The sequence below is a fragment of the Gobio gobio genome, assembly GCF_949357685.1.
Source record: "Gobio gobio genome assembly, chromosome: 1".
In the NCBI taxonomy this organism is placed as follows: Eukaryota; Metazoa; Chordata; class Actinopteri; order Cypriniformes; family Gobionidae; genus Gobio; species Gobio gobio.
In genome coordinates, this window is record NC_137097.1 from 76,364,743 (window position 1) to 76,392,467 (window position 27,725).

At 37.8% G+C, this 27,725-nt stretch overlaps 1 pseudogene across 1 annotated transcript in view; it reads left to right on the forward strand.

Moving 5' to 3' along the window:
• Positions 1 to 27,725, forward strand: part of LOC307135856 (nuclear factor 7, brain-like) — a 43,042-nt pseudogene that overhangs the window by 9,781 nt on the left and 5,536 nt on the right. Inside the window, exons 6-10 of the transcript in view lie at positions 10,500 to 10,768; positions 11,054 to 11,149; positions 14,154 to 14,384; positions 14,515 to 14,537; positions 14,619 to 14,737. The product of the transcript in view is annotated as a nuclear factor 7, brain-like (transcript). The remainder of the gene's footprint in view (positions 1 to 10,499; positions 10,769 to 11,053; positions 11,150 to 14,153; positions 14,385 to 14,514; positions 14,538 to 14,618; positions 14,738 to 27,725) is intronic.

A 27,725-nucleotide genomic window follows, 5' to 3' on the forward strand; every position in this document is an offset into this window, starting at 1 on the left:
AGAAAATTGTAGCTTTAATGATGATTCATCTATATTTGATTTATTATTTATGCAGTTAAGGAAGGTTTGATAACTATTACATTTCTGTATAACAGGTAAGGCCATGGGTAAATATAACATTTATTATTTTGGGTTTATGTAAAGATTGTTTTAAGTTCACTTAAATTAAAAGTTGTTTTTTAAAGCCTAATAAATGTTGAAATTGGGAGCTTTCAGTTATACTGTAATGTAACGTCATTAATGTTTCATAGAGACTTTAGTATCAGTGATACTGGCCTTCATTCATAAAAAATGACAACACAACACATATTTACAATATGCTGTCTTTAAATTGTTTCTAAATTAATTTGGAGAGTAACTGAAATTATTACAATATCAAAATATTAAAAACTTAAAATATTAAAAACTTGCGATTAATCGCGATTAATTACAGAAAAAATCTGATTAATTAGTAAATTTTTTTGTTAACGATGCCCAGCACTAATATATATATTATAAATATTTCTTTGAATAATCTATTGTGCCTGTGTGTGCTGCCCTTCTCTCAATGAACAAAAGATGGCAGCATTGTGTTAGTTTTGAAACAGGATATAAAAAACATTCCATGTCTTTCTTTCTGCCACTCTCTCTTGGGCTTTCACAAATAACTATCACTTGAAATAAAAACGTCATGTGCTGTGTTTGCCAAGATCACATATGATGCAGATGTCTTTTAAAGAATAATTTACTGATATAATTTAAATGTATTAAAAGTAAATTTCACATGGTTTTCTAAAAGTGGCTGTTTATAATAAACTTCCATAAAATGTAGACACGTATCTTACTCTTACCTGACACTGATATTAAAATCATCTTTGCATTTTACTGTGATTTGGCTCAATTTATAAATTTTTTTATAAAAAAAAATGTATTGGACCACCCATATTGAAATGAAAGCACGCTTTATGGTGCATAAGATTGGTGCACAAACGGTAGCTAAGGTAGGTCAAAAACACATGAAGAGAAATGTTAGGATAATACAACATCAGCATTTGAATGGTATTGTGAACTCATTCCAATTTGACCTTTGACATCATCTGACATGAAATTAATTTAAATTTAATTGATCTCATAGATGTGGCTGTTGTGGTTCGTTGTCATAGCAGCACCAACTGCTGCAGTTAATGTGGTGAATTCAGATGACTTTGACATAGTCCTTTTAGTTTTTCCAATTTTAAATGCCTATTGCCTGCTGTGCACAGTTAAGCTGATGCCACCGGCGTGGCGGTGCCACCGGCTTGGGCCCGTCATCGCTGCTCGCAGCTTTAATTCTTTGTTTTTTTTTTTTTGTTTTTTTTTTTTTTTCGACTTCTCGGGTACTTTTGGGGCACTTAACATGCTCGAAAACTCTTGAAACTTCGCACGGGCGTCGGAATGCGCGGCCATCAGAGCCGGGCTGAAGCTGGTACCCGGGCGTGGCAGGGGGGCTCGACAGCGCCCCCTAAAGTGAGGTCTGAAAACTTGGTCCATATATCAAACACACTTGCACGTACATGTATGAAACTTGGTACACATTTAGATCTCATCGGGCCGAACAACTTTCGTGCTCTAAGTTATGCGTCAGCCCTACAGGAAGTGAGCTATTATGGGTTGTTCGGAAAACGCATGCTCTGGAATTTAATATACTCCTCCGAGGCCATTGTTTCGATCATTGCCAAACTCGGTCAGCATTAAGTGAACATATCCAGGATGCTAAATTGCGAGCGGATTTTTGATATCTCGAAAAGTCTGGCCGTGGCGATGCAACGAATTTATGGCGAGAAAAGGGAAACAGGAAGTGTGTTTTAACTTGTGCAAACATTGACTGGTTTGGATGAAACTTCAGCTGTGTGTTCGTTGTAAGAGGCCGATCACATGGATATGACTTTTGTGAGTCAAAGTTATAGCGCCACCAACTGGCAGCAGGAAGTGTGTCACTTTCAAAAATGCTTTGAATCACCATCTTATTTTCACCAGATTTATTTCAAACTTCATCAGTATAATGTGAAAACATGACAGATAGAGACGTATGAAATGGATTCCTGAAATTTCAAATACTGTTGCCATGGCAACGTGTCAAAGTTTAATAATCTTTTGGCTGTTCTGAGGCTCTTAGCATGCTTGAAATTGCTTGAAACTGCTTGAAACTCAACACACACATCAGAGATGTTAGTCAGTACACATGGGCAAAGCCTCAGAAACGGGCGGGGATGAGGGGCTCTCTAGCGCCACCTTTTGACAAAAGTGAAGGGCTTCGTTTCATCTACAATCACCAAACTCAGTATATATATTGACCTCATCGAGCCGAACAACTTTCTAATTTACAGTCATTAGCTCCGACCAACAGGAAGTAAGATATTTTGGTTTGAAGGTGAATTTTTGGTTAAATCGGGGTCTGAGTTTTTACGTTCTCCTCGTAGGCGATTTATTCAATCTCCACCAAACTCGGTCAACATGAAACAAAGATACTGAAGATGCTAAAATGTGAACGGATTTTGGATATCTCAAACGGTGTTTCCATGGCAAGGAATTAAATAAGGACAAAAAAGGGGAACAGAAATTCTCTGTGTCTGCTGCTCTCCCCTCAATGAACACAAGATGGCAGCATTGTATTAGTTTTGAAGCAGGATAAAAAAAAAACTTGTTTCTCTCTCTCTCTCTCTCTCTCTCTCTCTCTTGTTTGTGATTTATGAGGACACAAATTTGTATAATGACATGGGTATTACACTGGTATTACAACGTGTATGTGTGTGTGTTTAAAAACATACTAAAACAATGTTTTATTAAAATGTAACCAAATAGCTTTAAAATAATCATACTATTTTTCAGATCAATATATTTATTTTATTTAATATATTTCTTCTGAATATTTATTCTCTGTCTGCCCTCCCCTCACTAAAAGGTAGCAGTGTTGTTATTTTTTAAACTCTCTCTCTCCGTGTGTGTGTGTATGTGTGTGTGTGTGTGTGTGTGTGTGTGTGTGTGTGTGTGTGTGTGTGTGTGTGTGTGCTTGTTTATGTGATTTATTAGGGACACAAATTTGTATAATGACATGGGTATTACACTGTTATTACAACGTAGTGGTTAATGAGGACATTTCATGTGTCCACATAATAAAAATATCTTTAAAAACATACTAAATAATGTATTATTAAAATGTAACCAAGTAGCTTTAAAAATATACTACAAATTACAATGAAAACATGGTTTATGAGAATATTTCCTGTGTCCCATAAATGAAATAGCTTTAAGGGGTTTGTGTGTCTGTGTGTCTGTGTGTCTGTCTGTGTGTGTGTGTGTGTGTGTGTGTGTGTGGGCATGTTTTTGTGAAATATCAGGACACAAATGTGTATAATGACATGGGTATGACATAGGTATTACAAAAAGAGGGTGAAATATGAGGACGTTCCCCATGTCCTCACTTTTCAAAATGCTTATAAATCACAGAACAAGGTTTTTTTTACAGAAAGTGAACTGCACAGTCTCCTGTGATGGGTAGGTTTAGGGGCAGTGTAAGGGGATAGAAAATACGGTTTGTACGGTATAAAAACCATTACGCCTATGGAATGTCCTCACATTTCACAAAAACAAACATGTGTGTGTGTGTGTGTGTGTGTGTGTGTCCACCAACTGGCAGCAGGAAGTGTGTCACTTTCAAAAATGCTAAATCTCTGTCTTGTCTTCACCCGATTTACTTCAAACTTCATCAGTATAATGACAAAACATGGCAGATGTAGACATACGAATGGATTCCTGATATTTTACATACTGTTGCCATGGCAGTGTGTCAAAGTTTAATCATCTTTTGGCTGTTTTTGAGGCTCTTAGCATGCTTGAAATTGCTTGAAACTCAACACACACATCAGAGATGTCAGTCAGTGGAAATGGGCAAAGCCTCAGAAATGGGTGTGTTGGAGGGGTGTTTATTACAACATAATCATGGTTTATGAAGACATTTCATGTGTCCCCGTAAATCAAAATAGCTTTAAAAGCATACTAAACAATGTTTTAATAAAAATGTAAAAATGCAGAATGTTTTCTGTGATGGTAGGTTTAGGGGTAGTGTGTGTGTGTGTGTGTGTGTGTGTGTGTGTGTGTGTGTGTGTGTGTGTGTGTGTGTGTGTGTGTGTGTGTGTGTGTGTGTGTGTGTGTGTGTGTGTGTGCGATATGTAGGCTTAGGGGTAGTGTAGGGGGATAGAATTTACAGTTTGTACAGTATAAAAACCATTAAGTCTATGGAATGCCCTCCGCCTGTCTTTCCCCTTCCCCCTCTCTATCACTCTGTGTGTGTGTGTGTGTGTGTGTGTGGAGGGGGGGGGGACGGCTCTCTCTCTCACCCTGTGAGTATGTGTGTGTGCCTTTCTCTCAGTCCTTCCCCTCCCCCTCACTCTCCCTCTATCATTGTGTGTGTGTGTGTGTGTGTGTGTGTGTGTGTGTGTGTGTGTGTGTGTGTGTGTGTGTGTGTGTGTGTGTGTGTGTGTGTGTGTGTGTGTGTGTGTGTGTGTGTGTGTGTGTGTGTGACTTTCTCTATTTATTTTTTATATTGGACCACACATATTGATTTCAAATATATTCAACATATTTTTTTCAGAGACTGAAATAAAAAAAACTTTCTCCCACCATTTAGATTTTATTTCTTTTTGTTGTTAAAATCTTGTGAACCTTGTTCAATGTGCAGATTGCCTCTCTCTCAGTCCTTCCCCTCCCCCCTCACTCTCAGGCTCACCCTGGGTGTGTGTGTGTTTGATTGTGTGCGCGCACGTGTGTGTGTGGTGTGTGTGTGTGGGGGGGGGGGGGTCTCTCTCACCCTGTGAGTTTGTGTGTGTGCCTTTCTCTCTCGGAATGATAATTTACCCCTTTCGTATCATAGACTATCACAAAAAACTATCACTTTAGTGTGAATAAGTAAAAAAGAACTACAAACACCTTGAATTAAATACTGGCCTTCTGGACTTACAAAATTTTGAGCAGGAAAATATAACTTTTATTTATGTTATCCTATGACATTAAAATTAATCTAGATTTAAATTACATCATGGGTGTGGCTTGTGGTGATAGTGGCACCAGTTGCTGCAGTAAATGTGGCATATTCGAGCGATTCTAAAATATTCTCCTGTTTAAATGCATATTGCCTGCCGTGCACAGTTAAGCTGATGCCACCGGCGTGGCGGTGCCACCGGCTTGGGCCCGTCATCGCTGCTCGCAGCTTTAATTATTATTATTATTATTATTTTATCGACTTCTCGGGCACTTTTGGGGCTCTTACCATGCTCAAAAACTCTTGAAACTTAGCACACACATCGGAATGCGCGGCCATCAGAGCCGGGCTGAAGCTGGTACCCGGGCGTGGCAGGGGGACTCGACAGCGCCCCCTAAAGTGGGGTCTGAAAACTTGGTCTATATATCAAACACACTTGCACGTACATGTATGAAACTCGGTACACATATAGACCTCATTGGGCCAAACAACTTTCGTGCTCTAAGTTACGTGTCAGCCCAACAGGAAGTGAGCTAATATGGGTTGTTCTGAAAACACATGCTCTGGAATTTAATATACTCCTCCGAGGCCATTGTTTCAATCAGTGCCAAACTCGGTCAGCATGAAGTCAAGACACAGAGGATGCTAAATTGCGAGCGGATTTTTGATAACTCAAACGGTTTGGCCGTGGCGAAGCAACGAATTTATGGCGAGAAAAGGGAAACAGGAAGTGTGTAATAACTTGTGCAAACATTGAATGATTTGGATGAAACTTCAGCTGTGTGTTCGTTGTAAGAGGCCGATCACATGGATATGACTTTTGTGAGTCAAAGTTAAAGCGCCACCAACTGGCAGCAGGAAGTGTGTCACTTTCAAAAATGCTTTGAATCCCCATCTTATTTTCACCTGATTGACTTCAAACTTCATCAGTATAATGTGAAAACATGACAGATAGAGACATATGAATGGATTCCTAATATTTCAAAAAATGTTGCCATGGCAACATGTCAAAGTTTAATAATGTTTTTGGCTGTTTGTGTGCCCTCCCCTCTATCACCACAAGGTGGCAGTGTTGTATTATTTTTGAAACTCCCTTTCTCTGTATGTGTGCTTGTTAATGTGATTCATGAGGACACAAATGTGTATGATGACATGGGTATTACACTGATATTACAACGTAGTGGTTAATGTGGACATGAACTATGACACTATATCACTACAGGACTAATTTTCTAAATGACATTTGAGTTACAATTCTTTTCACCTGACAGCCGTGATTTCATGTACTCATTCAGACAGAACTCTTTTTTTAAAACAGAGGAGTGTGAGTGTGTTTTCTATACATGTGCTTTACAGAAGGTCATGTGCTGTGTTTGCAAAGATCACTTTTGACACATTTGTCTTTAAATTCATTATTTACTGACATAGTTCAAATTTATAAAAAAAAAAAAAATTCACATTATTTTCTACAAGTGTCTGTTTATAAGTGTCTTTTTTCACAGAAAGTTTGTTTGAACGTGAATATTTGTATAATTCAGTTTCTGAGTTTTTACGTTCTCCTCGTAGGCGATTTATTCAATCTCCACCAAACTCAGTCAACGTGAAACGGAAGCTTAACGCATTAAAAATATTTAACGCAAATAACGCAGCGTCCGTTTTTATATCCATTTTTGCTTAGCGTTACATGATCACGCTCCTATTCATGTAAATGCTTCCAAGCGCGACAAGACACAAGAGAACACGCTGTATGCCAATGTCCTGTGTGTGTGTGTGTGTGTGTGTGTCAGTGTCCTGTCTGTGTGTGTGTGTGTGTGTGTGTGTGTGTGTGTGTGTGTGTGTGTGTGTGCAGGCCCGTCGCGACAAGGCAGGCAAACCAAGCAATTGCTTGGGGCCTCGAGCTGGCCTGGGGCACCAAGACAGCGACAGGTTAAGAATAAAATGAAACGACAAACTGTGTGAGCGCCCCATTGATAGTCAATGCAGTAAAGTGCAATGACACTGTTATCGGGATCCCCCTTAAGGGGCCCCTCTCAGTAGTCGCTGACAGCAGCCAGCCAACAACGCGATCTCTGCTGCGGCAAAATACAAAATCTTCGGATTTGAAGCGGAATTTTATGCTTCAGGAAGCCAGAAAAGAAAAAAGAGAAAGGAAGAGGAGGATAAGAAAAAACAAGATAGTGGTATGTGATAAATTACACTGGATAAAATAGCTCTACTTGTCTTGTACAAAAAAAGTGTAAGTTTGCAGCAGGTAGGCTAGCAAAAATATGTTTATGTTAGCTATCGTTACCTGCCTGACGGCAAATGCTGCTTGTAACGAACAGTTAGTGCAACTTTTTTTTCGAACAGACGGAATGACATGAGATTGCTATAGCTTTGTAATATGTTTTGATGAAAGTGGCATAGCATGCTATACTAACTATTATTTATGCTATGCATAAATAACCTGGAATAGTTAATATAGCATGCTATATTAACAATTATTATAAACATTATTTAACCAGAAAGAGGCAGAGGAACATGATTTTTTTCATAGCTTATCTTAACGTGCTAGTGTCGGGATATATACGGTAGTGACAGTTTATGCAAATATGACATTATTTTTATGAGTTACCAATAGATCTTGAACAATTACTTTATTCTGTGGCAATTTTTACACTATTACATTTTGAAGTACAGTATCAGGACAACCCACATGTTTGACTGGTACTGTTTACATGTTTTACTGGTACTGCCCACGTTTTACTGGTACTGTTTATTAAACTATTTAACAAGGTATTATAGTCATCGGTTGCAACTTTACAATAACCATCCAGATAATGTTTATAGACAGTTTACAAAACAACTAGTAACCCTAAAGTATTCCCAAAGTGTTAGGAATATCTGGTCCGTCTATCTATGTAAATGTAATGTTTATAGATGTTTAAAAAATGGTTACTTAAAGGTTTAAAAAAAATGTAATGATACAGTGGTGTTTTTTGCAAATGTTTTCAAATTTTATGCACAGTATTTGCAACAACAGTATTTGCACTGTAAACCTTTTTATTAATATATAGTGTGGGTGAACTTAAACTGTATGGCTATGCTGCGGTGTGTGTGTGTGTGTGTGTGTGTGTGTGTGTGTGTGTGTGTGTGTGTGTGTGTGTGTGTGTGTGTGTGTGTGTGTGTGTGTGTGTCTGTCAGTGTCCTATCTGTGTGGATGCGTCTCATGTCAGCTAATCAAGGGACACTGACACACACACACACACACACACACACACACTCGACGCATAGATAGACTCGCGTCAGTTTCCTGCTCACATCGAGTTCTCTTTTGCTCTTGAACAAACAATAACACAGAGGATTTTGAGTATTCTCATATTAGAGTCTTAAATTAGTCAAATAACGTCTTAAATGAACTTTAAAGAGTTGTGAGGAAATGAGATGCGCGGGACCGCGCGTGAGATCCGCGGTTGTTCTTAAAGTGACAGGAGCACTGATGATGCCTGTCATTAATGTTCATCAAAGAACAACGGGAATAGAGAAAATTGTAGCTTTAATGATGATTCATCTATATTTCATTTATTATTTATGCAGTTAAGGAAGGTTTGATAACTATTACATTTCTGTATAACAGGGAAGGCCATGGGTAAATATAACATTTATTATTTTGGGATATAATCATGGTATATATAACATAATATATATATAACATATATAGGTGGAGGGGTGTTTATTACAACATAATCATGGTTTATGAAGACATTTCATGTGTCCCCGTAAATCAAAATAGCTTTAACAGCATATTAAACAATTTTTTAATAAAAATGTAAAAATGCAGAATGTTTTCTGTGATGGTAGGTTTAGGGGTAGTGTGTGTGTGTGTGTGTGTGTGTGTATGTGTGTGTGTGTGTGCGATATGTAGGCTTAGGGGTAGTGTAGGGGGATAGAATGTACAGTTTGTACAGTATACAAACCATTAAGTCTATGGAATGCCATCTGCCTGTCTTTCCCCTTCCCCCTCTCTATCTGTGTGTGTGTGTGTGTGGGGGGGGGGGGGGGTCTCTCTCACCCTGTGAGTTTGTGTGTGTGCCTTTCTCTCAGTCCTTACCCTCCCCCTCACTCTCACTCTATCATTGTGTTTGTGTGTGTGTGTGTGTGTGTGTGTGTGTGTGTGTGTGTGTGTGTGTGTGTGTGTGTGTGTGTGTGACTTTCTCTCTTGATCATAATTTAACCCTTTCATATAGGCTATCACAAATAACTATCACTTGAAATAAAAACGTCATGTGATGTGTTTGCCAAGATCACGTATGATGCACATGTCTTTAAATTAATTATTTACTGATATAATATAAATGTATTAAAACATAAATTTCACATGATTTTATAAAAGTGGCTATTTATAATAAACTTCCATAAAATGTAGACACGCATCTTACTCTTACCTGACACTGATATTAAAATCATCTTTGCAGTTTCTGTGATTTGGCTCCATTTATACATTTTTTATTAAAAAAAATTTATTGGACCACCCATATTGAAATGAAAGCATGTTTTATGGTGCATAAGATTGGTGCACAAACGGTAGCTAAGGTAGCTCAAAAACACATGAAGAGAAATGTTAGAATAAAACAACATCAGCATTCGAATGGTATTCTGAACTCATTCCAATTTGACCTTTGACATAATCTGACATGAAATTTATATAAATTTAATTGATCTCATAGATGTGGCTGTTGTGGTTTGTGGTCATAGCAGCACCAACAGCTGCAGTTAATGTGGTGAATTCAGATGACTTTGACATAGTCCTTTTATGTTTTCCCATTTTAAATGCCTATTGCCTGCCGTGCACAGTTAAACTGATGCCACCGGGGTGGCGGTGCCACCGGCTTGGGCCCGTCATCGCTGCTCGCAGCTTTAATTCCCTTTGTTTTTTTCTTTTTTTGGTTCGAGTTAAGGCTAAGTGTGCCGAGGGGGAGGCTAGTCACCTGGGTGAAACACCTTTTTTGCTGTGAGTTTGAAGCACCACGGTTGGAGCACCTCTTCCTATTTTGTTTGCTGTGCACACATAAGGGGTTGAGATTAGAACACTATTTCTTACAGCTAGTTTGCCACCCCTGAGGTAAGCTTTAGGCTTATAGTTTGTTTTATTCTTTTGTTTAGTAATTGTTTTTGTTTGTTTATTTTGTGGGAACAGTACAGTATTTGTGATGTCTGTGTGATTTGATCCAGTATTCGAATCAGTCATGTTTAGAGGGATGTTTTTTAATATTGTGCTGTTTTAAGTACTGTTACAATAAACTTGCCAGTGATTTATACCTTGATTACATGATGCCAGTGGAATATCTTTTTCCTGTCCAATAAAATTATTAATTTGTTTATTGGATGACGCGACTCTGTCTTTTCACTGCACCACCGAACCTGTGTTCCTTCTATATTTCCTTGGGCGCAATTCCCAAGGTGGCGTAGTCAGTGCTATTTCGATTGGGTGATATTAAACATTACTGTTGGCCCGTTACACAAGGAAGCTCAGGAGTGTCCTGTCTGCAGGAGAAGATCCTCAAAGGTGATCCTCCAAGTAATCTTGTGTTAAAAAACTTGTGCGAGTCGTTCCTGAAGGAGAGAAATGAGAGGCGTTCATCAGGATCTGAGGAGCTCTGCAGTTTACACAGTGAGAAACTCAAACTCTTCTGTCTGGAGGACAAACAGCCGGTGTGTGTGGTGTGTATTAACTCACAGAAACACGACAATCACAAATTCAGACCCATCGATGAAGTTGTACCAGCATATAAGGTAAGACAGATTTACTGACGAGGATAAACACTAGTTTAAAATTAAAGAGTGTATATTGCTTTCCTGTAGGTCAAACAGTAGAGCATGGCGCTAGCAACGCCAAGGTCATGGGTTCGATTCCCAGGGAAAGCAAGAAATGACAAAATGTGAAATGTGTACCTTGAATGAAATGTTAGTCGCTTTGGATAAAAGCGTATGCCAAATGCATAAATGTAAATATTGCATATAAGATCATATCACAGAAATGTATAGTATCTTGAACTTGATTTTCTCTTTATACTCCAGGAGGAGCTCAAAACAGCACTGAAGTCCTTACAAGAGAAACTCAAACACAATAAAAACATTAAAGGAGAGTTTGAGAAAACAGTTCAACACATCAAGGTGAGGATTGAGTCAACTGTCATGATTACAAGTTTGATTAGAACTGGGGTCCGTTCTTCGTACCTCGCTTAATACATCTGAGATGATTTGACAGATCCCAGATCTTTTAATCTTGATAACTGATGTCTGGCTAATTTGGTTCTTCAAACGAATTTGCAGATTGGATTTAAATATCTGGATTAAATGATCTAAGATCACTGCGCGTTCTTGTGTTCCCTGAAGAGGGCAGATGCATCGATACTCGAAACCACGATCAGCAGTGCAGCGATTGGCTGGCGTCAAGACAGCAACATAATGACATCATATAATGAAAAAAGCCACCTGGCAAAAAACTTGGCAAATTACACAAAAAAAAACCCCACGAATATCTGGAGCTTTATAAGGAAACAGCTAAACGACCAAACCAACATAAAAGTTATAATAGATCAATGATAAATGTTTTTTTTTTTAACCCTCTACTGCATAGCGTTGCTCTCAGGCAACGGAAAGTGTTTTTAAGTTTAATTTCCAGTACATGTTTCTTTAAATAATTGCAACCAATCAAAATGGTCAAATGATTGCTATAGAATGGTCCAATAAGGTGTGGGAGTCACTATCAAGCATCATTTGAAGGCAGGGCTTCCTTTTCTGACATGTGGTCACATGAGCACATGGTGTGAGAAGAAGGTAAGATTATTTGCTTCAGTTATCTTATTTACAATGACATGAGCTGTAAATAAAAAATATATGTATGTGCATGAAGGTGTAGAGAAGTTGTTTGTCAAGTTTTATTAACTTTTTTTTAATTTAGCATGTTTAGAAATTCAGTTTTTCTTCTTGTTGCCTCAGGGCAACGTTATGCGATAAGGGGTACTTTTTATGGAGGTCTTTGCTGACAATGTGTTTGGATGTTATCACACATCATTACATGTTATTTGTGCACAATATGGTAAAATAATAATAATAACTTCATAGCCACTTCCTAGCAACCAGTTACAGCACCCTAGCAACCATATATCAACATTAACGAGCCATATCTCAGTACCAGAGCATTGTAGAAATACAGAGTTGGGCTCTTTTGACTCAGACTGGCCAATAGTCTTTCAATATCACCCTATTAACTGTATAGCCACACCCTAGCAACCATTTAGAGCACCCTAGCAACCGTATTGCAACATAAAGAAGCCATATCTCAGCCCCAGAACATCGTACAGTCATGAGGGTGGGCTCTTTTGACTCAGACTGGCCAATAGTCTTTAAATATCACCCCAAGAACTGTATAGACACATCGTAGCAACCATGTACAGTACCCTAGCAACAGTACAAACACATTAATACGCCATATCTCAGCCCCAGAACATCCTACAGACATGTTGCTTGGCTTTTTTGCATCCCAGTAGCATCAGAGAGGATTTTTTTTGCCACGGCAAGCACCACTCACATTTTCTTCAGGAAATGTACATTCTAGAGTGAGAAAGTGAACTGTTCAAACAGGTTCTACAGTGTTTGAAAAAAGAAAACTACCTCTGTTTGATGGATTGACAAATAAGTTTTAGTCAGATTAAATACTTTTTACTTGCTAAGACATATTTGAAGTGTTTTTAAAAGGAAAATGACCACTGTTTGATGTGTGTAAATGGACCAAATGCTACAATTAAATATTTGAAACCCATTATTAATTGAAAAGAGTGCCAGTTCCCTCTTGATTTTCCTAATAAACATTGAGACAATATTACATTTTTCTCTGTGATTTACTACCTATACTGCATAGCGTTGCCCTGAGGCAACAAAATAAAATCTGCTAAGGGGGTGGGTTTTTAAAAAAAAAAAATTTTGTTTGTTAATCTGTTATCTTAAATCTTCAAGAAAATAAGATTAATTTTTTTTTATTTATGCAAAAACATAATTCATGCATTAGAGGGTTAACATGATTACCAATTATATATTCACGATTTTATACAGTATTTGTACACCCTTTACATTTTTATTTCAATGTTGTAATTCAATTTTTAATTCAATTTGAAGCAGATTTGTAACGTGACAGTATTAAAATTTCTTAAGGGTCAAGATCAAATTCTCTGCATCTCCTGCGCTGCATCAAGCCATCCCATAATATCCGTCATCACTTAAATTAATGCACGGCTCAGATTAACTGTACAACATGTGTGCAAACCTCCAATAAAATTATAAAGTAATTATTCCATCACAAATAAATCGCTCAATGAAGTGCTGTGTCTATAGTATTATACACAACATGATAATATTATATACATTCTCATATACATATACAATTTAAAATTTGTTTATTATTATTATTATTTAAAATGATTATTATTGCCCCTGGTCAGTAATGAACTCTTGTAATAAAGTAGCAGTGGCTGGGACAGATTTTAAGTATCACCTCAAGATGCGATCTAATCCTGTTTACATGAAATGAGCCGCTCGAGCAGGTTTAAGCTTATGGACCTGTTGCTATGACAGCAAGTCCAGGATGAGCGTTGAAGAACCAAACAATCCAAAATCATGTCAAATCGTCAACAATCAAATCCAGCTAACCGAGTTAGCGACGTACGAAGAACGGGCCCCTGATTTGTCATAATTACATGTTCCTTTATTGACTCACACACACACACACACACACACACACACAGTTTGTGTATAATGATGATCTCTGTCAGCTGGTTATTCAGCAGTAGGCGGGACTAATGCACCAGAGCTAATCCCATTGGCTAGTGCTCACCTTTTTCATTTGCATTTTAGCTCATTAGTTTGGGCGAATGCAGATCATGTGATTAATAGTCATGAGGGCAACAACCTGTTAGCGCAACATTATGCTTCTACCTGAGGATTTGATTGATAATGTGTATTTTCACACTACACACACACACAGAACATCTACGACTACAGTTATAGTACGGCAGAAAGTTAAAGTTGTAGTTCACTAACACACATTCCCCACTCACTCTTCATGCTGCTCCAGAATCAGTTCTTTGAGATGATTGAAGTGAATGTGATGTGATTTCAGTCTCAAGCTGAGCACACAGAGCGTCAGATTAAACAGCAGTTTGAGAAGCTTCATCAGTTTCTCAGAGATGAAGAAGAAGCTACAATCACTGCACTGAGGGAGGAAGAGGAGCAGAAGAAGCAGATGATGAAGGAGAAGCTGGAGGAGATGAACAGACACATCTCAGCCCTTTCACACACAATCAAAGACATGGAGGAGATGATGAAAGCCAAAGACGCCTGCTTTCTGAAGGTCTGATTTCACATCATTGATTGATTGATTGATTGATTGATTGATTGATTGATTGATTGATTGATTGATTGATTGATTGATTGATTGATTGATTGAGTTCTTGATGATCAATGGTGTGTTTGTTCTGCAGGAGTTTCCAGTCTCAATGGAAAGGTGAGTGATCTGCTGGTGTCTCTGGTCTCTCTGGTTCTGATCCAAAGCCACTGCAGTTCTGACTCCTGAATGTTCTTCCAGAGTCCAGATCTCACAGCCGGATCCACAGATGGCTTCTGGAGCTTTGATTCATGTGCCACGGTATTTGGGCAACCTGCCGTTCAGAGTCTGGAAGAAGATGCAGGACATCGTCCAAAACAGTGAGTCTGGAGAAGATCTGGTTTATTTAATATATTGATCATAAATATATGGAAACATATTTTCTTTCCATAAGGGATATAATGAGAAAATGCTTCTTAAGATGTTGTTATTGGTATATTTAAGAACTTAAGAATTGTTCAATAATTGCACTTTGGATCATTCAAAACGTTTCTCTTCTTAATAAGATTTTCATGAATCCATTTTGAAAGGGTTTCTAGAAGAAGTGCTTCATGAATCTTCATATTTCCATGTTTCAGAAACACAATGATGAGGGTCTGTTCAGATATTGATGTGTTTACCAGAAGAACCTGCTTCAGTTACACTGAGATTTATTACATCTGAAAATATTAACATGATTGATTATTCATAACTGACACAAACACAACTGACAGAAACAAAGTATTTAACACACACACACACACACACACACACACATACTTGTTTTTGTCACATTAGGGGGACCCCCGTTTTTGGCCAAATTGTGGGGTCCACCATTTCCAGTGGTTCTACAGCCTTGTAAAAAAATCAAGCAAGATAACAAAAAATTCCTGATAAGAAATATCACTTCAATATAGCAAAATTCAAACAAACATTCTTCCACATGCGTTTTTGGGTCACTTGTGGGGTCTGGATTTAACATTTAGGAGTTGTTGGGTCCAACTTCACAGAAACACACATATTTCTAGTCTTTATATCTTAGCAGGGACCAAAGTCACTATCTGGACACAACTACTTCCATTATTTGCCCTTGGTTACCATAGACACTTTTTTAGATTATAATTTATATCCTCTAAATGAATCTGCACACATGCCTGTATAATCTTAGGCATTACAATGGCATTCAAAATAAAAAAGTTGCCAATCCAGAGACTTTTCTAAATCAGTGAGCCCTCAAATTTTGGTCACAGCCTGAACTAGTTTGCAGAACTAGAACTTAGCCTGCATTGTATTGGTCATTCAAATGTGTGTGATAATCACACTAGTTATTTTAATATAATTTTAATGCAGAGGAGTTAATTCAATGCTCTGAGCTTTATCTGTGCAGTTTGACTGAAGGGAATCTTGTTTGTCCCATGGTTATTTTTCCTACATTTCTATTGAAGTTGTGTGTTCCTAGCCAGTTATGTTGCCTAAAGATAATTTAAAATGAGGACTCACTATTCATCTGATGAACAAAGACTTTAAGATCCCGTGGAACTATAGCACTAATAAAGGGAGTAATATTTTACATAAAACACTGGATTAAAAAACAACAACTTTACGATATGATTGGTCCTCAATGAATATATATTTGGTACACAATGGATGGGCGGTTCCACACAAAAAGAGGTCCGACAACATTTTACATTGACCAAAAGCTTTATTTGAAGTGCAACAGCAATAAATATGCTATCAGCAACTGAATGCACTACAATGCAAGAGTCAACAGTCTCAAAGACATTTGACTGGATCTACCCTTTTATCTTCTATAGTGCAAGACAACAAGAACTTTAAAGGGTTAGGTCACCCAAAAATGAACATTCGGCCATCATTCACTCCCTCAAGACACTCTAAACCATAAGAAACGTGTTCATCTTTGCAACACAACTGAAGATCTTTTAATGAAACAGATTTATATCTTTCCATTTAAAAACTGTTCATCAACATTCATAAAGAAAGTTATCCATGTGACTCCAGAGGTTTAATCCCCATTTTATGGAGTGATGTGAATGTTTTGTGTGCCAAAAAGATCTGTCTTCACCTCCACAGATCAACACAACATGCGTCGGGGCTTACTCATGAACACAAATCTAAATGAGGTAAAGATATATTGACAAAGACTTTCTTGGCACATACAAAGCATTCACATCACTTCATAAAATTGGGATTAAACCACATGGATTACATCTACATTATAAATGTTCTGAAGCTTGAAACTTTCTGATGAACCGATAGCAATGCCTTTCCTTAGTTTTGTTGAGGTTACAATGGAAAACAGAAATCTCTCAGGTTTCACTCAAAACATCTTCATTTGTGTTCCAAAGATGAACACTTCTCACGGGTTTGGAACGTCATAAAGGAGAGTAAATGATGACAATTTTCATTTGTGGGTGGAACTAACCCTTTAAGAGGATAATACAATCGTTTCTCTAAACTTTTGTTAAAACACTTGTCCCGGTATGAATGCTAGGGGGTATCCGATACGTTGAGATACCTGTATTTCACTCAACTTTTCTTCTTAAGGCAGAAATACAATTTTTGACGAAGTATTTTACCGCCTTCCAGTCTCGATTTCCTAAAGCTTGAGCTTCTGCATCGGCGCAGCGCTGACAGTCCATTTTCCCAGGAACTCGGCTCCTCACAAAGAATCTCCTCAGGTGCCTTTCTACTGCAGCACATTCATCTGTCGTCCAGCTTCTTTTGACAGCACTTTCTTTACCTAAGTATGCATGAAAACAACATGTTATAAGTTTAGGTTTATGTCTTAATCTTAGGAACTTTAAATCTTTGTAGATCTTAAAATTCAGCTTTTGTCCCCGTTATGATTGAATCACAGGACCGGAATACCAGTTGCCTTGTCAAAAACTCTTTATTGTCATATGTCTCGAGACACAGGAGAGAAACGTGTTGTTATCGTGCCAGCTGTATGTTTCTCTGAGGTTGTACATTAACAGTGAGCATTATATACCACTGACCACAGGATTTGCAATTCCTTACAAGGTAAAGAAACATGTTGGTCTGTTTAAAATAGAATGTAGAAAAACTTCATGCTTACATCAGTTGATAATATAAGCTACTGTTACATCATCGGAAACAGGTGCTACATATACAGTAAGGTCCTTCATACAGTCCATGACAGAACATGTACACACATTCTTGTATGACCAAAATATCTCCCTGTCCTTCTCCATCCATATGACAGTAATATGTCATGCAAACTTCAGCTCATGCAGTATATATAACTTTCTCATGCACTTAAACTTCACAAATACATTATAGATTTAATTATACATATAAATAATATTAAAATAACAAATTTCTGACCTACAATCTTAATCTGAATTGAAAGACAATTGGATTGATCGCACAGGTCATTCATCAAGATTTGGACTTAATTCAGTGACTAAAAGTACTCTTGACATTTTCTGAATAAAACTTGACTAGTAATAATAATAATAATAATAATAATAATAATAATAATAATAATACTGATGAAGAAGTGCAATCTAGTAAAAGGTGTGGTTGCACTTTATTTTGACACTTTATTTTAGACATTCTGTTAACTAAGTAACGTTGCACCTAACTCATTACAGCATTAGCAGACCGTCTACTTTAAGTATTTTGTACAATTTGCCAAATGTACTTTGTTTTACAGATATTTTATATTTTAGGCAAACTGCAGCTCACGAGTCGCATGTGGCTTTGACTCCTCTCTAGTCATACGCAGGCTAGAACAACAAATATCTAAAATAAATATAGTTTGACATTATCTGCACCTATATATTCACATGACCTCAAATCTCTTATCTACTAACTTTATCTTAACACAAAGCTGTTAGATCGAGGTCCAATATGAACAAAGTTTTCACTTATCACGAGAACAGAGTAAAGGCCCCAATAGCCAATATACTCAAGGCAAAGTTCTCGTATTTCACTTGGGGGTAAAAAAGAAGTTTGAAATACATGAACAGCGGTATACCGAACATCTGCGGCCGTCACACTGCAGAGTGCCATTTAGATTCATCTGTAAATATGTGCGCGCTTTCCTCTCAATAACACAAACAACAGAATTGAGAAGAGCATCTGATCATGGAAATGTGGATGCGTTTGCAAGAGCGCTTCAATTCAACCCTCCAGTAAAATCACGCCATGTTTAAATTATAGCACTTTATACAAAAGAGCTTAAAATCAGGCAGCTTATTAAACGTGAAGGTGATTTAATAGATAGAAAAAGTTGAAGGTGAAAAGTGAGCGTGCCTTCAAAAGTAATTTTAATAGCCCTCATACTAATATGGCTCCCTGATGCCCGCATACTATATACAAAATATACCTCTCCACCGCCACTGTTATTGGTAATGCCAGTGTTTTTGCAAGTTTATTCACCGGTGTGAACATTTCCAGTGACATCCCTAGTAAAGTACTTCACATTCTTACAGAACCTTTAAAGGCTACTACCCTCAATAACTATTACCAGACTCACTAACAAAAGCAAGTGAATGAGGGTTAGGGTAGTGCTTACCATTAAGGGATGTAATGTATGAGAAAATGAGGCTTACAGGACGGTTTCTCCTCGGCCTTTTTGAAGCCATTCCAGACACAGAAGTGGATGGCTCGTTTGTGCTGTCATCACTTGACTCATTAAGAGGAACACAAAAATCTGCTCCTCTATCCATCTGCAAAAAGGGACTTATGTCATGTATGATTATGTATTTATGTTCACATTCTATTGAAATCATATACGGAGGAAATATTTTGGTAGGAATAGTATCCAGAGTGTCAGAGGCATACCAAAATGTTTTTTGGAACAACTTTATTGTCCGACTGCAGACTAGAATCCTCATCAGTTTCGTCCACTATACTCTCACTCGAGCCAATCAGAGGATCAGAAAAATCAGCTACTCCAACCATCTGCAAAGGAGGAGTTAAAATTTCAATACATTATGGTTTGCATTCTATAGAAACATTACAGAAGCATTTTAAAGCACTGTATCTGAGGCATACCTGAATGTTTCCATTCCTCGCCTTCTTTCGAACATCATCCCAGTGTGGAGCGGGAGGGCTGTCTTTAATATAATCCTCATCCGTCTCATCACTATCGGGATAGTTCACTAGGGCTAACCCTTTGATAGTAAATGCCTAAAGAGAATTAAACAAAATAAATACACATTAAGACTTAATATCAGCACAAACATCTAGGTTTACATTAGAGCGAGCATTTGAGGCAGGGCCCACAGTGCCAAGGCCAGAAATGTCTGTGTGTGTGATAGGGCTGGGCGATATATATTGAATATATTTGAAATATCGCAATAATTTTGACGACGATGTGAAATTTGAAAATATCGCAAATATTGAATATTTCAAATTCAAGCATACTTTCCCAAATAACGTTACCAGATGACGCAGATAGTGCAGAGGTCTGCTTCCACCGTTCACTAAACACTGGAAGAGTTAAATATATACGCAGGACGTGCTCGAGCTGAAGCGCAAACACACGCTTTGCAGACATACGATCAAGATTCAGTAGATTGTTGGGTTTGAATGGTCAGAAATATGTAAAAATGCACGTCCTGTGAGTATTCAGGTAAACACAGTCGGGGATGTCTTTAGTGAGTGTGATACAGTCGAGGTGATTGGATCCGTGCAGGTCTTAAGCCGGACCTATATTCTGTGTCATTAATGTTAATCAAACAACAATGAAAAATAGAAAACCACCCCATGCTTGACTGAATAACTTTCAAATATTTATTAAGAATCAGTGTATAGTTAATTTATAGACTGAAGACTAAGCAGTGTTTTAATATATATTTGATTATTTAATGTCTGTCTTGACTTGCTCCTGTTAAATAGACCTATAGCTGAAAAATAAAGCACTGTTTGTCATATTGTTTGTAATTTTTGATTATTTTTAAAAACAAAGATGAAATTAAATATCTATATTGTATATATAAAAGTACATTTAAAAAATATTAAATTACTCGTATCATGAAATAAGATTCTGATCATCCCAACCCAATAAACGTGCAAAAGAAAATCATGTTTTTTTATTATTGCAAAAATAGACAATAAAAATATACAATATCAAGATACAATTTTTTTTTTAGCTATCGCCCAGCCCTAGTGTGTGAGTGATTGACATGCAGCATGAGGGCAGTCAGGTTAATTATGTTTCCTTAATCAGAAGTCTATCACATGACCCAATGAGAAGATCTGACTACATCACAAAAGCATTTTGAGCATCTTTCTGTCATGGTAATGCAACTACATAAAGTACAGGTCAGTGTGAATAGTTTGTGATGAGTGTCGACATCACTCCTTTACCTGTGTGTCGGCAGCATCTGTGTTTGAGGCATCATGGGAAGAGTGACCTGTTAGGGATGTTTCAGTCTCTAGAGCAGAAATTTGCTGCTTTGGCCCCTGGAAATCAGACAAAAAAAAAACAGAAACCACAGTTAACAAAAGTTCTCTCATGTGAAAACAGTTTCTGATCTAGTACAGCTGAAGTATCGGAGCACACACTCGTCTTTTCTAGAGGAAACCGCAAGTGTCACAGCAAAAAATATGATGGTGCAATGCATTACGTCCAAAATACTCATTCTGAGCATGCGGCCGCTAGAGAAGTGTTGAGTTACACCAGCAGTAACACTATTTAAATACTGACAGGGCCTGCCCCAGTGATGTAAAGTCACTTACAGTGAGATCCATACGTGAGGGCCCCATAAGGCCATGACTAGAAATGTGTGTGTGTGTGTGTGTGTGTGTGAGGGCCCCATAAGGTCGGATCAGAAATGTGTGTGTGTGTGTGTGAGAGCTTAACAGTAAATACATTCATTTGTGTGAGGGCCCCATAAGGCCAAGACTAGAAATGTGTGTGTGTGTGTGTGTGTGTGTGTGTGAGGGCCCCATAAGGCCTAGACTAGAAATGTGTGTGTGAGAGAGCTTGACATGCAGCATGAGGGCAAGACTAGAATAGTTTGTGATGAGTGTCGACATCACTCCTTTACCTGTGTGTCGGCAGCATCTGTGTTTGAGGCATCATGGGAAGAGTAATCTGTTAGGGATGTTTCAGTCTCTAGAGCAGAAGTTTGCTGCTTTGGCCCCTGGAAATCAGACAAAACGTTCTATGCAACAGATCATACATACGAGATCATATACAGATAATCAGGTTAATATACGATTTATAATGAAATACAAGTTGTAGAAAACAGACATAGCTGTGCTATTCAGCACATTTTTTAAATGAAATCAGTCTGCCTAATCTAACCAGCTCACCTTCGTATGCCATGGCCATTGTGAATCACCATAGTTGTATTCGATTTCACTTCCCATTTCAATTTTCCTCACAGCAAACAGACACAAATGTAGCCTGTCGTTTACTAGGGTTTTTTTCATGGTGCAGTTTGGAGATTTGTGGTTGTCTTCCAAGGGATCCGTCTTCTTTGGATGCATCAATACTGAAAGGAATAAGAAAACTACCCTTTAAATGTTGAACTACAATACCAAATTTCCCCACCCGTAAAATGACAGCAGGGGGACCGAAAGACTTATCACTGAATGAACTACTGCTGTGCCATGTGCGATTGAGAGACTGCTGTTGTTCATTCATCAGCTACTCAAAAATGTGTGTTGCATGTCTTCATTAGAATTTCCCACATCCATACAAAACATGTATGCATGCATGCTCACCACCAGTGCCGTTTCTGCCACTGGAATTGGAACGGAAATGTGCTCTGTAACTCAGTGTAGTCCCTGGCCTGGCATTCTTCTGCTGAAATGAGTTCACCCCTGTACTCCAGGACAAACGCTCCCGCTTCCACAGGCTGGGTTGCAAACACTCCTCTACCTATGAGGACATATTACAAATACATTTAACTGGAAGAAAAATTCACATACAGATGGCATAACCACACCAACATGATACTAAAGCTTACTGCCTTTATAATCAGGGTATGTGCAGGTATCAGCACTTCCAATGTAATACTTAAAAACCATTTGAAGACCTGCACATCACTGTGACTGTTGCAAAAGCGCAACATCCCCCTGCTCAGCAGAGGTATACGAAGAACAATGGACATTTCTGGATTTAAATTAACTATAGCGAAGTAAAGGTCTGTAGTATATTGGAGACCAGATTTTAGCATTTAAAGTAATAAATACTACAGAAATTGATTAGTCATCAACTATGAAATTAATAAAACTGCATAGTTTTCACTGTATGAATTAAATATGCTGCAAACGCTATTGGGTGAAGAGCAGTGAGACTAAGACTGAATGCACGGATCCAATATAATGACTGAAGAGCATCCAATTTTCTCCCTTTTGTTTATATTTACTTAAGATATGATTTAAGCAAATACCCGAGTGTGTGTGCGCACAGCATGCCAGAGCTCAACTCAGACGTCTTGCGTGGGTCGTGGCAATTTTGCCTTTTAAGGTCTTTAAAAATGTGGATTTAAGACATTTTAATGCCAAGTAAGGTTTTATTTTTACATGAACAAATATAAGACATGAAAACTCAAAAACCCGGACATCCTGATAAGCAACAGATAACACAATGTGAACACTTTTACAAAACCAATACTAATTTATCAATTTCCAACTATAAAGATATGCATTATTGTGTCAGTGTATGCAAACGAACAGTACTAAGATATTCATGTGTCATATGCGGTTCCATACCTTTGTTACTATCAATAAATCGCTCCATAAACCCCGGCTTGTCCCTCAAAGACAGAATGTGTGTCCTGGCATCATCAACAGGCCGTATCCTCGTCTTCCTTTTCAACATTATGGCTCTGTGAAAATAATTACACACACACTAGAATAAATGAATTTAGCATGGGGAAAAAACTCAATAAATCAAACAATTTCAAGTCATTTAATATTCAATGGTTTATGTGATGTAAGTGTAGCTTGCACAGGCCAGACCACAGATATAAACCAGTAACATTAGTTATATCTATTCATCCATACTGTAAATACTGTAAGATAGTCTGTTAGCTGCATGGGATCTACATTAATCAATTAAAACATGAACTAAAAGAAAACAAAAACAAACTGTGTGAAATCGTTGTCATATCAAAATACTATTAATGGATTTCTGCAAAACTATAGAGAAAATGGAGTCAAATGATCATGTAATGCAATAGAAATGCTTCTTCCGCAGCTAGCATGATCAGCTATCGATCTAGAGCTAGCATAACTGGCTCTAGCATGATCAGCTATCGATATAGAGCTAGCATAACCAGCTCTAGCATGATCAGCTATCGATCTAGAGCTAGCATAACCAGCTCTAACATGATCAGCTATCGATCTAGAGCTAGCATAACCAGCTCTAGCATGATCAGCTATCGATCTAGAGCTAGCATAACCAGCTCTAGCATGATCAGCTATTGATCTAGAGCTAGCATTACCAGCTCTAGCATGATCAGCTATCGATCTAGAGCTAGCATAATCAGCTCTAGCATGATCAGCTATCGATCTAGAGCTAGCATTACCAGCTCTAGCATGATCAGCTATTGATCTAGAGCTAGCATAATCAGCTCTAGCATGATCAGCTATCGATCTAGAGCTAGTATAATCAGCTCTAGCATGATCAGCTATCGATCTAGAGCTAGCATAACCAGGTCTAGCATGATCAGCTATTGATCTAGAGCTAGCATAATCAGCTCTAGCATGATCAGCTATCGATCTAGAGCTAGCATGATCAGCTATCGATCTAGAGCTAGCATAACCAGCTCTAGCATTATCAGCTATTGATCTAGAGCTAGCATAATCAGCTCTAGCATGATCAGCTATCGATCTAGAGCTAGCATAATCAGCTCTAGCATGATCAGCTATCGATCTAGAGCTAGCATGATCAGCTATCGATCTAGAGCTAGCATAACCAGCTCTAGCATTATCAGCTATTGATCTAGAGCTAGCATAATCAGCTCTAGCATGATCAGCTATCGATCTAGAGCTAGCATAACCAGCTCTAACATGATCAGCTATCGATCTAGAGCTAGCATAACCAGCTCTAACATGATCAGCTATCGATCTAGAGCTAGCATAATCAGCTCTAGCATGATCAGCTATCGATCTAGAGCTAGCATAACCAGCTCTAGCATGATCAGCTATCGATCTAGAGCTAGCATAACCAGCTCTAGCATGATCAGCTATCGATCTAGAGCTAGCATAATCAGCTCTAGCATGATCAGCTATCGATCTAGAGCTAGCATAACCAGCTCTAGCATGATCAGCTATCGATCTAGAGCTAGCATAACCAGCTCTAGCATGATCAGCTATCGATCTAGAGCTAGCATAACCAGCTCTAGCATGATCAGCTATCGATCTAGAGCTAGCATAACCAGCTCTAGCATGATCAGCTATCGATCTAGAGCTAGCATAACCAGCTCTAGCATGATCAGCTATCGATCTAGAGCTAGCATAACCAGCTCTAGCATGATCAGCTATCGATCTAGAGCTAGCATAACCAGCTCTAGCATGATCAGCTATCGATCTAGAGCTAGCATTATATTTGTATAAAAGGTAAAACGTTTACATTTTTAGGCATTAATCAATGCAATGCCTAATGCCAAAATGTTTTCTTAAAAGCCCTATTCGCATGGGATTTATTGCCTGGTGATCTCTAGTCATTCCTAATAATTGCGGAGGTTGTTTGTGATCTTAATCCAGTGCGAATCGGCCATGTCTGTAATTTATAAAATTACCCCGCGAATGACCTACCATATTACGCCGAACACACCCTGTGATAATATTAGTCCTATGCGAATCGCCATCTCTGTGATTTGGCCAGGATTTGGAGGGTCGTATAACTTTTGCAAGGTTTTTGTTTCCTGTGCGCATTTGTATCCACATTTCGCGAAGAACGAAGGCTGCATTCATAACGCACACCGTTATAAATCCCTGTGCTGCTGTGCACATTATACTTTCACTTTAGAATTAGAGCCAATTTGGGAGCGAATTGCTTGAAAGGTGTGTTCAATATTATTATTAATGAAAAACACAAAAACAGAACAATACAATGACAAGCTCGCTTAAATGGGCGCTTTTACATTTAGGTTTAATCTTCTGCATTCATATTGTCAATTCCTCACTCTTGTGATAAATGAAATCTCCTGCTGCTGGTCTGTGCTCAGTTCAGTTTTTAATTGTAACTTCTGTTCTCTAACTGAACTATTTTTATTACTAGGTTATACAAAATCAAAACGACGGTGGAAAAGTGATGTAACCGGTGTAACACCGACTATCGCAACCAGAGGCGAACCAAAATTGCTTATCCCGTGCGAATGCATCCCGTGCGTAATTTCTAAATCACACGAGGTCCCCAGAAATACTAATCCCGTGCGAATAGGGCTAGTTCACCAAGTAGCCTAATTCACTGGTCAGGCATTATTGTTAACTCGCAAGACTGTAAGGAGAAAATGACAGTTTGACACTGTAATAACATTAAGGTAATGTATTAATTCCGCCATCACATCTGAGCGCAAAACGCTGCTTGGATAGTATCTTATCAAGATAGTTAAAAAAATAATTAATACTACAATAATTTTACGGTTCCTGTGTGTTTATTCTTGCTAGAAGCTTTTGTTTTTATTTTACTGACCATGAACAAGAATTAATCATGACAAACCAAATTAGTTAATTAATTTGTAGGCTATTAATTAGGCTATAGCCTACCATTGATCAAAGCTGATACCAAAGAATTTAGGCCTATCATTATAATATTAATTTTATTCATGAAAAATCATGATTATATAATTTTTTTTATCGAAAGTAGGCCTAAGGTTAATGATTAGAGCCCTGTGAAATCCATTAATAAATAAATAAAAAAAAAATATATATATATATATAATTTTTTTTTTTTTTTTTTTTTTCAAATTCCGCTAATTTTTCCCCCTAATTCCGTCTTAATTTTTCTGGATTCCGTTTTTTGGACTCCATTTTAATGGTTAAATATTTTTTTAGTAATAAAAAAAGCATGTCTAATTAATTTAAATAATGAAACCTATCAATTTAACAAAAAAATACATCTTTAGGGCCTTACGAAATAGCCTGTTTTCCCCCATTCAATTCCGTTTCATTTTTCACATTCTGTTTTCAAATCAAATGAAGACATGAAATATTAATTTAATTTAAATTTTATTCAAATGAAATTAAACAGTTTTGTCAACGTGCTGCACTGAGCTTTATTGATAAAATTAAAACATGGAAGAGAACGTGATAATTCCTTAAAAATTTGCGTTTTGATCATATTTAGGGGCCAAGCACCGAAGGTGCGAAGGCACCTATTGAAACCGTTCCCGTTCTTATTATTATTATTCATCTTCTTCTTCTTCTTCTTCTTCTTCCGCCACAAAGTCTATGGCAGCCCATAGAACCGTATGGTAAAAAGTTGTGAAATTTGGCACACTAATAGAGGACAGTCTGAAATGTCACCGTAGCAAATTTGGAGTCTCAAACTCAATCCCTCTAGCGCCACCATCAGTCCAAAATTTGACTCATGTTTATGCTAATAACTTTTGAACCATAAGGGCTAGAAACAAAATTATTTTTTCCTCTGATTCCTTGGCTCAAGACGATTCGATTGCATAAAAATTCGTCATAAAAATTTTCCCGCCATTTTGAATTTTCCGAAAAACCTACTTTTGCGAACTCGTCCTAGACGGTTCATCCGATTTGTACGAAAATTGAACCAGATTATCTTCAGACCATGCTGACAAAAAATCTTGCAAATCAAGTTGATTCGTCAAGTCGTTTTCGATAAACGCGCACACAAATTTTACGTAGCGGTTGCAAAAACACACTTAAGGCAATATCTCCGCAACGCTTTATCGTATTCAAACCAAACTTGGTACATGTCATCACAAGCATGACTTGAGGCAACATACAGCGTTTCGGCGCAGCGCCGCCTACTGGTCCGGAGATACAAAAAGTTGCTATTTTTGCTTATAACTTCTGAACTGTTTGTCCAAAAATCATAAAAGTTGTCTCGTTAGATTCAGGACGGCATGCCGAGTCGTCTGATATTAAATGTTACCATATCGGCCATTTTGGCTGTCGGCCATTTTGAATTATGTGCTAAAATGCTGTATTTTATGAACACATGAACGGATTGTTACGAAACTCGGTTTGGGTCATCAACACGGTGCCTTGAATGAGCCCAAGAAGTTTCGAAACAGCGCCACCTAGTGGAGATTTTTTTTTTCAAATGCTTATAACTTTAGGTGAGATTGACTTATTTTCATGAGAGTAACTTTTTTTGTCTCCTGAATTCTCGCCGAGTCC